Genomic DNA, 11721 nt, shown 5'->3' with positions numbered 1-11721 from the left:
GGCAATCTCTAGATGGACCATCCTTTTGTCTCAGCTCCAAACTTTGTCTCTGTAACTCCTTCCACGGGTGATTGTTTCCAATTCTAAGAATGAGCAAAGTATCCACACTTTGGTCTTCATTCTTCTTTAGTTTCATATGTTTTACATATTGTACCTTATATCTCGCTATACTAAGTTTCTGGGTTAATATCCACTTATCAGTGAGGACATTTCATTTGAGTACATTTGTGATTGGGTTACCTCACTCAGGATGATGCCCTCCAGGTCCAACCATTTGCCTAAGAATTTCGTAAATTCATTCTTTTTAATAGCTGAGTAGTACTCCATTATGTAAATGTACCACATCTTATGTATCCATTCCTCTGTTGAGATACATCTGGGTTCTTTCCAGCTTCTGGCTATTATAAATAAGGCTGCTATGAATATAGTGGAGCATGTGTCCTTCTTACCGGTTGGGACATCTTCTGGATATATGCCCAGGAGAGGTATTGCTGGATCCTCAGATAGTACTATGTCCAATTTTCAGAGGAAACACCAGACTGATTTCAAGAGTGGTTGTACAAGCTTGCAATCCCACCAACAATGGAGGAGTGTTCCTCTTTCTCCACATCCTCGCCAACATCTGCTGTCACCTAAATTTTTTATCTTAGCCATTCTGACTGGTGTGAGATGGAATCTCAGGGTTGTTTTGATTTGCATTTCTCTGATGATTAAGGATGTTGAACATTTTTTCAGGTGTTTCTCAGCCTTTCGGTATTCCTCCAGTGAGAATTCTTTGTTTAGCTCTGAGCCCCATCTTTTGAGGGGGCTATTTGATTTTCTGGAGTCCACCCTCTTGAGTTCTTTATATATATTTTGGATATTAGTCCCCTATCTGATTTAAGATAGGTAAAGATCCTTTCCCAATCTGTTGGTGGTCTTTTTGTCTTATTGATAGTGTCTTTTGCCTTGCAGAAACTTTGCAGTTTCATGAGGTCCCATTTGTCAATTCTCGATCTTAAAGCACAAGACATTGCTGTTTTATTCAGGAATTTTTTCCCTGTGCCCATATCTTCGAGACTTTTCCCCACTTTCTCCTCTATAAGTTTCAGTGTCTCTGGTTTTATGTGAAGTTCCTTGATCCACTTAGATTTGACCTTAGTACAAGGAGAGAGGAATGGGTCGATTCACATTCTTCTATATGATAACAACCAGTTGTGCCAGGACCAATTGTTGAAAATGCTGTCTTTTTTTCTACTGGATGGTTTTAGCTCCCTTGTCGAAGATCAAGTGACCATAGGTGTGTGGGTTCCTTTCTGATTCTTCAATTCTATTCCATTGGTCTACTTGTCTGTTGCTATACCAGTACCATGCAGTTTTTATCACAATTGCTCTGTAGTAAAGCTTTAGGTCAGGCATGGTGATTCCACCAGAGGTACTTTTATCCTTGAGAAGAGCTTTTGCTATCCTAGGTTTTTAGTTATTCCAGATTCATTTGTAGATTGCTCTTTCTAATTCGTTGAAGAATTGAGTTGGAATTTTGATGGGGATTGCATTGAATCTGTAGATTGCTTTTGGCAAGATACCCATTTTTTCAATGTTGATCCTGCCAATCCATGAGCATGGGAGACCTTTCCATCTTCTGAGATCTTCTTTAATTTCTTTCTTCAGGGACTTGAAGTTTTTATCATACAGATCTTTCACTTCCTTAGTTAGAGTCACGCCAAGATATTTTATATTATTTGTGACTATTGAGAAGGGTGTTGTTTCCCTAATTTCTTTCTCAGCCTGTTTATTCTTTGTGTAGAGAAAGGCCATTGACTTGTTTGAGTTAATTTTATATACAGCTACTTCACCGAAGCTGTTTATCAGGTTCAGGAGTTCTCTGGTGGAATTTTTAGGGTCACATATATATACTATCATATCATCTGCAAAAAGTGATATTTTGACTTCATCTTTTCCAATTTGTATCCCCTTGATCTCCTTTTGTTGTCAAATTGCTCTGGCTAGGACTTCAAGTACTATGTTGAAGAGGTAGGGAGAAAGTGGGCAGCCTTTTCTAGTCCCTGATTTTCCTGTGTGGTGTCCACAATCAAACTTCCTGTGTCTTGCATCACCCAGGAGCCTGAGCACTGGGCTGGATGTGGGCCACAACGTTAACCCACAACAAAGGAAATTCAAATCCTTTACCTTGCAAATATGATAGTTGATCATACAGTTTAGCAACAGAAAAACCTTATGACAATCATGGGAAATGTATATTTGAATTTGTGATTATACAGGTGGATTGTTTACTGGAATGTTTACTGGGGTTAGCATATTTTATAAGAAGACTAATGGTTAATGTTAGGAGAGTGGCATAGCAAGGAGAAGAAATAGGAAGCATTTAGTCACTGGGAACTGAATTTAGTTAAGGATAACAGAAAGTTACACTTGAGAAAGCTTACATCTGAATATGTGTTATTTATTGTGAAGTCTGTATAAAATCTGGCAGCCTTAACAAGTTAATGAATTTACTAATGAGCAAATAAGGTTGCTTACCATTGGGTAAGGAACAAGGTCTGTTTTTTTTACAGATATCAAGCTAATTCTCTTAGCAGTATATCTACTCAAAAATCTGAGAAGATTAAATTATAATCTTTAGGTCATATATTAATTAAAATGACATGTTCATCTATAGTCCAATACTAAGCATTTCCCAGGTCCCTGTTCTCTCCATGGCAACAAGGGAAGAATCAGACTGACTATCAAGCCCTGAAAAAAAAATATATTTTTCCTCGCTCAGTCCCCCTCCCTCCACAGAGTAGATACATGTGAAATGAGAAGCAACACACATTTTCTTAGGCAATATAAGACATTTGACTCTCAGGGTATCTTGTTTGTCCACAGGGTAGTCCAAGCCCTGGCAGTGAGAAAGACGATGGAGTGGTGTTTCTTAATGGTTGTCATACCACAATCCAGGTAGAAACTTTTCCCTGTGCCCAATATCTTCTAAGAGACCTTGGTAGAGGGGTAACTGTTACGCTGTAGTAGTCTCTATCTGTCATAATCTTAATGGTTATTACAAAACAGATTTTTTCTGGTATCCAGCAACAATTTGTTATGTGAATCAGTATAGGAAAGCTTAAGTATTGGATATAATCTTCTCCAGGATAGTCTTTTTTTTTTCTCATGCCGCTTACACATAGCTGAAGAGGTGGATTACAGACTGCATCCCAAGTTAAGTCACAGTTACTGTGCACTCCTTGAATATTGTAAGATAACAAAGGGTGTAATTTGGACCCAAATCTTATGAAGAAAAGCCCTATGATGAAATGACACTGTGAAATCCATTTAACAGATATCACCAGCTTTACCCAGCTGAGAGGGGAGCATCGTCTGATAGCCAGAACTGAGTGGAATGGGATAATTTCCTGTGAGTGACTCTGGGAGAGGATTCTAATCCTGAGTGGGAAAAACAAGTCCTCCTGTTTCTCTCTTTTATGGGCAAGGCAAGCTGGAAGGACAAGATCTTTGGGGGGGAAAAATCTCTTGGTTGCCTAGCAACCTGTACTACTCCCAATCATGAATGAACTGTGTTGGGAAGGTAGGCTTCTGCTTTGCAAATGTAATGACAGAATAATTAGGAGATGAGGCAGAGGTGGTCTTTGGGCAGAGTTGATTGCCCTTATGCTTTCCACATCTGGGGAATATAAGCTAGTGTACTTCATCTGGGATTTGTCTTATTCTTCCAGATCAGTTCCTTGCCTGGATCCAGTACTTAAGTTCCTTTTCTTATTCCCCTCAAATAAATGATAGTTAGCTTGAGAAACACAGCGTTCTGAAGAACTGATGAAAAGTTCAGCCCTAGAGTCACTTTCATGTTAATGAAGCTGTTTCTTAATATGTCAACCCCACTCTCAGACAACTACAAAGCAACATAGACAATGGCATGCTTCCTCCCCTCACCCGAAGAAGGTAGTAGACAATGGGCATTCCAATGACATATCTTCCAGACTCTCTGCGCTAGACTTTCCTTAGTATATGCATATCATTCTGGCTACAAGGTCCTCCAAGGTGTCTCTACTTCTTCCCAACTCTTCTAAGGCTCTTGGCCTATGAGTTTATTATTTTTAAAATTGAAAAGAAAGTTCTGCATTAATGGCTTCCCCTTCTAGCCATTTAGATCTTAGATGCTTAGAGAGTGGGCTGAGGGCATGGATCAATTCACATTTAGGTGTTCTGGCCATTGGGGACACACTTGATCATAACGTTCAGCCCCACTCCATTTTTGGCTATCTCAAAGGATTCAACTCCCTTGGACAGAGGGAATTTGTGGGTAACTAAGGACCTTACATTCAAAGTCTTCAACACAAGCATGGAAAATGCCATCGACCACATGTTGCAGTGTCAAAACACTCCTTTGATATACACCTCCCTCAGGGATACTTTTACTAGGGGTGAATGGATCATATCGGAGACCATTCCTATAATCACCAGATTAGGTGGCATAGAAACCCATCTGGATGGAGGACTCTGCTCCTGTGCATTCAATGGTGACCTCCAGCTTGCTTCCCAGCAGAATTCCCACATTAATGGCAAATTCCTGAGGGGTCACTTTGGGAACCTATATGGTAAACTCTGGTTCCAACTTCCTTGCCTTTGGTCAATGGAGAAGCACATAAGTTAGTCATCACAACTTGATCAGCTCCCATTGCTTTGCCAACAAGCAAAATGACCATCCCAAGTGGCTTAGGTCTACACACTGAACCTTGTTTGCCAAGAAAACTGAACCTCAAAAGTGCCACAGACCCTCTGGGTCCCTGGTCTGTGTGGAACGAGATCACTTAGGCAGATGGGCAAAGAGTAGAATGTAGTGACAGACAGCCAAACACGCAAGAGTGGTGTTGGATCTGAATGTAATGTTCTGGTTGAGCTTCAGACTTATATTACAATGAATTATCAGAAGATACAAATCACAAAAAGACAAGATACACTGAGATTCACCAGTTACAGCAGAAAGGAATTTGCAGGGACTAATTAAATGTTTACATTAGGGATAACAAGCCCTGCCTAGGATCAGCCTAATGCCATGCAAGAATTTCACACTTTAGGGTTAATAGCATCAGGGGGTTGTTAACTCTTGACAGGCCTTAAGAGTAATGTGTTATCACAGAGCTCTAAATTTTTAGGTCTAGTAAAACTTATCCTGTCTGGAGAGTTCCCCCTTATCAGGGTAGTATATCAACTTACTCTTGACATGGCATGTAACCTGTAGTAAAAGATTTCTATCTCAGTGAGACTTTTAGTCTCTTTCTGCAGACAGCTGAGTTAATGGCTAGTACTTTATTGTTTTATGGTAGTGCTTAATTAGTTACTGAATAGGTTAAACTCCTTGCTGCTATATGGATTCTAAGAACACTGGGAAAAGGCTTTAGCTATGTTAGAATACAATCTTAAAAGGCATTTACTATAAGGTAATACTATATAGAGTGCACATGGATCCATACACTAGACTAATGTGGATTTGGAAAATTAATTTTATGGGTTAGGGGAATAGCCAAAGATCCAGGAGTAAGTTTCCTTGGAACTCTTTCCTCATGAGAAAGCTTTCAGACTTTCATCTGTCAAGCTGACGCCACCAGAGTCCCGTGACATAAAAGCAGGCATAGATCCCCAAAGAGAGGTTCAATAAGGCCCTCTTCTTCACAGGTCACACTCTTAGGAAGTTTGTTGCAGAAGTCAACATAGTGCTTGTAGAATCTGGGGAGTGTGGCACAAAAGAAGATAGATAGTGTCAGTTTGTATTCCCTACTCTGACAATACTCATCTATTTCTCATGGAATGCCAGGCTGGATGATAACCCTATCTCCTGGTTTTAGATGTTTCACTGAAGCTCCTTCTTTGTGACTATTCCAGCAGCCTCATACCCAAGCACCATTGGCTTTTTCATAACAAAATACCCAATTCGGCCATGCTCCCAGAGGGAAGCATCTGAGCTCCCAATCCCCACTGGGTGCATCTTTAGAAACCCCTCATTTGAGCCCAGGTCAGGCATTTAGTAGTTCTCCAGGCGAATGTCTCCAAGACTGTGTACCACCTGGGACAGGTTCTTGCCTTTAGAAGTCACTGTCATGAGGCTCTCTTGCTTCATGTGTTGGCTAGACTTGGCAGGGAGCTGGTACTTCTACATACATCAGATTTCTCAAAATATTGATAGCAAGTCTATGGAGCTTATGTGACTTAGACAACTTGCATTTATTTAATTACTTATTTGAGAATATATTTAGCAAATAAAGAGTGCATAGTAACTTAATAGTAGTAGCAAGAATAAGGATATATATATATATATATATATATATATATATATATATATATATTATACATACACACACACACACACACACACACACACACACACACACACATATATATATATATCAGTGATCTTTAACCTTAATACTGTTTAGCTGATGTGGACCAGAATGAGAAGAATCCAGAAAGCTGACAACAGTGGTAGGAGCTGTACAAAACCTTAGCTGAACCGAGTACCAGGGAGGAACAGTGTCACCCAGGAAGGTTCGAATCTGTAGCAAGGGCTCAATGTGTGATCATACAGGCAAACATCTTACTCTTTGCAATGTAGTGTCTCAGACACTGTGACAGCTGGTAGCAAATGGCTGTGGGAGTATAAGCAAGGGGCTTGGGACAGATATTGTCAGGGAAAGCAGTAACTCAGCAGAAGAGTGTCCCAGGCAGAATTCAGAAGGGCAAGGTGACAGGCGAAGAGCAGCTTTTCCATGGCAGCAGAATGAAGAGGTAGGACAAGGCCTGCCAGCCCAAGTTTCCTTCTCTAAGCTGGAAGCCCAGGATGAGGCTGTCAGAATCTGTGTTGGGTGGGTAAGGGAGGCACCTAAAGTAGCTTTCTGTCTCTTCGCAAATCAGAGGCAGTAGCAGCTGGAAGATGTGCAGAGTGCAAGAGCTAGGAGGGTCAAGTAGGCACAGGAAAGTAGTCTCTCAGCAGAACAGTGTTCCAGGCAGAATGGAGAAATACAGTGGGACTGGTGGGGAGCTGCTTTTCTGCTGCAGCATCAGATAGGGGTGGCAAACCAGTACAGGGAGCAGAGCAAACAGCTGATAATAAGGGAAAGAGGGGGAAATCATATGGAGCAACAGAAGGAGAGTTATTTTGAGACTTCCAGTTAAATGGCCACATAGAGATACTGCTTGCTGGGTACTATGACTCAGACCTAGAAATACCCCAGTATGTAAGGACAAGCCTGCAAAGCCTAATACTTCAGATGAGAATAGAGTTATTAATTACCCCTACAAGTCCTGAGGATAAAATTAGAAACTAGAGATTTACAGTCAGGCCAGATTAACAGGTGGTCAAGCTATTAACTTGGGGACTAGGCTCTAGGCCAATGCACTGAATCATGGTGCCTAGGATTTTGCAGAATAAGGAAAGGGACTGCCTCAGACAAGAGAGAAAAAATCTAACCTAAGAGAAAATATCCTAGAATGAAGGGTTAGTGAGAAGAACAGTCTTAAGTATTGCATGTCTCTGTCTTCAAGGACAGCAAAGTGGTGACCCCAAGATCTATAAACCTCCCTTGAGACCAAAAGATATTTACACTGACCAGCTTAGTTGTTCTCCAAAGTTTATGTGGATAGGTCTAACAAGTGATGGCTCTCCATGTAGCATTGGGGAATGTGAACCTTCAAGTGACTAAATCCAAGTCATTTGGCACCAGTGTTGTGATTTATAAAAAGTTAAGAAGCTGGGCAGTGGTGGCACACACCTTTAATCCCAGGACTTGGGAGGCAGAGGCAGGCAGATTTCTGAGTTCAAGGCCAGCCTGGTCTACAGAGTGAGTTCTAGGACAGCCAGAGAAAGTATACAGAAAACCCTGTCTTGAAAAATAAAAGATAACAAGAAAAGAAAAAAAAAAGAATAAGAATGGAAGAAATATGTTTGGTGTAGACATGGTAAGGTGTTGGGTAAGTGGTGCCTCTGCAGGCCCATGCTTAGGCATTTTTTCGTCTGGGTTACCAGTTAGTATATCACAAGATAGTATAGTATAGTATAGTATAGTATAGTATAGTATAGTATAGTATAGTATAGTATGGTATGGTATGGTATGGTATGGTATGGTATGGTATGGTATAGTATTGGATAGTATAGTATACAACAGAGCTCATTCAGGGAATTGGGTGGGGAGTTCAGGGGGATGTAAATACAGAGAAAAGCAGAGAGAGGGGGAGGGAGATAATATAATAGTATAAGAGTAGAGGCCTGCCATAAGCACGGGGACAGAGAAGTAGAGGGCAATGGGGAAAGAGAAGGTAATGATTAGGCACAAGTGGAGAAGTGTAAGACCAAGAGAGCAGAAGACTGAGGAGGGGAAAGCAGCCCCTCTTCTAGTGAGTCAGTCATATCTGCCTCTTGCCAGGTAACTGAAGGACAAAGCCTAGATAAAATGCCAGCAACTCCCATTTAATGTACTTCCTTTGTAGTTCTACTTTGAGGATTAACTAGAGTTATATTATTATGATAGCATAAAGGAGCACAAATAAAATATTCCTGAACACCTCTCTCACTTTTCTAAGGGAGATTTGGTATTGTAGATGAGGTCTTTTGTATTAGTCTGAAGATGCTCCTGTCATAGAGAAGTAAAAATAGGGCAGATTAATACATCAGCTTGCTTATTTCATAGAGCAATAAAACAAAGGAGGTTAAAGTGTGGATAATTATGAATAATAAAAATAACATGTGTTTTCTCACAAAAAAATGTTGTAGTTCCTATAAAGTGGAATCAGAACAGAATGTGCATATGGCTTTTAGACTATTACAGACACAACTGTTTCAGAAGATCAGGATGCCTCACGTTCTATTTTGACTAATCATTGTGTAATTTCTGTGTTCCTACTTCTGTGCTTATAAAGATGAACTGTTTAAAACACACACACACACAAACACACACACACACAGTTAGAGAGTCCCTAAGTTTTGTGGGTTAAGCTGGCACTGGTTCTTTATATGTTAAGGACAGAATCTGGTTTTATTTTTCAAGGTATTAAAATAGAATTTATATCAATATGTACATTTTGGTATCATCTTTCCCCTTAGGAAGAAGTGAGGTCAGCAGGTAGTGAGAGAGATAGATGACAATTGGGATGATACATGAAACAATCTTTACAATTCAAATGTGTTAATGCAATAATAATTACCTCCTTGTCATTTGATGGTTCTACTTAAATACTTAGACATATAGACATTTTCATGCCATGCTTAATAACAATCGCTCTGAGATACAGGCAGGTAGACCTGCTGTGCAGTGTCATATATAAATGCAAATCAAAAGTCATGAATTGACCTATACCCTAGGTTATATATTGCCTCAAATCTTAAAAAAAAATTTCTATCAATACTGTACTAGAACCTATATTTTAAAGTTTTCTCCATTGTTCCCAATGAAAACTACTAATAGCTGCCTTTTTCACTTTCAGGAAGTTATATTGAAAGTACGTGAAACATCTTTTTCTACAAATACCCTGTATTTTGGTATGACCAACACAAATGATAGCAACAGAGAGTACAATATATTTCAAAGGATTAAGCCTGCTGAAAACAAAAAGATACAAAAAATTGTATAGAAGACCATAAAAAGGTTGAAATTTTTTGATACGTTTTTTTGAGAATATTTTATTAAAAATCATTTAACATTTCATAATTTAGTTTGTCTGAATGGTTTATTAGGAGTTAAAAAGTGATTCAATATTTCTTTTCTCCCAGTTTGATTGAATGTCCTTTGAAATAATTAAGTTTAGAAAGTGAAGAAAACCACTTAGGTGATATAAGTTTTATAACGTATTTGAAAAGAAAAAAAAATTACATGATCCATGAAGAAGCCTAATACTGTCATATTTACCATTAGTGATACTGTCACAAGCAAAGGAGCAGGCAGCACCCTTCACCTCTGCCTATTGGTATTTTTAAGGAAAACAACAACAACAAACAAAAACAAAAATGTTTCGACATTTGTGATGTATAAAGAAAGGGATTTAGGGTTATGTACACCAAACCAAAATTCATTACTGAAGCTGAGTGATAGCGTTCAAATGATCAGGCACTTAAATTTTACTTCTGAGTTGAAATTTACAACAATTGATGACTGGTTCATGGAGTATAGGGGCTCAATTACATAAAGAATATTTAGGAATACGTAAGTCGACTTCAGTAGCTTACTACATTCCCCACATTCTGATGACACTATTCTGAACCCTTAGCTCAGACTATGGTGAAAGTACTCTCAGTGCCTCTAGTATTTATACTGTCTTTTATTTTATTTTATTTTACTTTATTTAATCATCGAGGTAGCAGGGAGACAAAGGAAGTAAACATCAGCATCTACAAATATATATTTGGATTCATAAAACAGTAGGACTGAGAAAAATATCCTTTACAATGAAAAAATTTGGTTACCATGAAGTTAGCCACCCAATCAGGTCATATTATATGCACTGATATGTAAATAGTCACCACAGGTAGTCATTTTCCCTTTTTTGCAATGGGAAGGTAGTAGTTCTTCTGAAAGTGGGGGGCGGAGTTTCATTTGGACTGCTGATATAGTATTTTTATCAAGGGCCATGCACTTTCTTCTGTAACTCTTTCTCATTTAAACTTAGGGTGTCATTATCAGGACACAGGAGGTAGGAATTCTGGTCAAAGGCCACGAGAAGATTAAGACAATGTATCCAGGGTCATAGCAAGCATCTTATTGACTGACACATTCTAAATAGATACTTCGCAACCACATTAGCTGGGATAGGTTACATCAAATTTCATCTACTCCAGAGATTTCTGGTTTTGTAGGACTGTCTAGGTTGGATGTAGTATAGACCATTTTAGAGCAGTTTTAATCCATAGCTGATTTCTCCATGGTGCCTGACAGTCAAGCAGAATTTTTTTTCTTGCTGTTTAAAGTAGCAAAGTACAATTATACGAATGTTTAATACTGTAATAACAAAATACATTATTTTGAACACCAACTTAAAAAATCTAAAATTATTTCTGAAGATAACATGCCATCCTGTACAAATTCTGATTTCAAATTAAGTAGCAGGTGTTCACTTATACATTCTTTTTAAAAAATATTTTATTAGGTATATTCCTTATTTACATTTCCAATGCTATCCCAAAAGTCCCCCCATACCCCCCCAACCCCTACTCACCCATTCACACTTTTTTCCCTTGGCATTCACCTGTACTGGGGCATATAAAGTTTGCAAGTCCAATGGGCCTCTCTTTCCATTGATGGCTGACTAGGCCATCTTTTGATACATATGCAGCTAGAGTCAAGAGCTCTGGGGTATTGGTTAGTTCATAATGTTGTTCCACCTATAGGGTTGCAGATCCCTTTAGCTCCTTGGGTACTTTCTCTAGCTCCTCCATTGGGGGCCGTGTGACCCATCCAATAGCTGACTGTGAGCATCCACTTCTGTGTTTGCTAGACCCTGGCATAGTCTCACAAGAGACAGCTATATCAGGGTCCTTTCAGCAAAACCTTGTTAGAGTATGAAGGCAAAGATGCAGTACTTAGTGGAAAATCTGTAACTTCTGGGTATATTTGAACTTTTCACTCCTTGATCTTAGTATTTCAGAAAGTAGAAATAGTACTGATACTAGTAGAAGATGATGTGCACTCACACACACACACACACACACACACACACACAAACACAGAGAGAGAGAGAGAGAGA

At 39.2% G+C, this 11721-nt stretch overlaps 1 pseudogene; it reads right to left on the bottom strand.

Moving 5' to 3' along the window:
* Nucleotides 1-4191: 4191 nt before the first annotated feature.
* Gm3198 lies at nt 4192-6103 on the bottom strand (annotated as a pseudogene).
* Between the last annotated feature and the right edge of the window lie 5618 nt (nt 6104-11721).

The sequence above is a fragment of the Mus musculus genome, chromosome 7 (assembly GCF_000001635.26).
Source record: "Mus musculus strain C57BL/6J chromosome 7, GRCm38.p6 C57BL/6J".
Classification (NCBI taxonomy): domain Eukaryota; kingdom Metazoa; phylum Chordata; class Mammalia; order Rodentia; family Muridae; genus Mus; species Mus musculus.
Note: the sequence above shows the minus strand (reverse complement) of the source record. Positions and strands in the feature narration are given on the sequence as shown.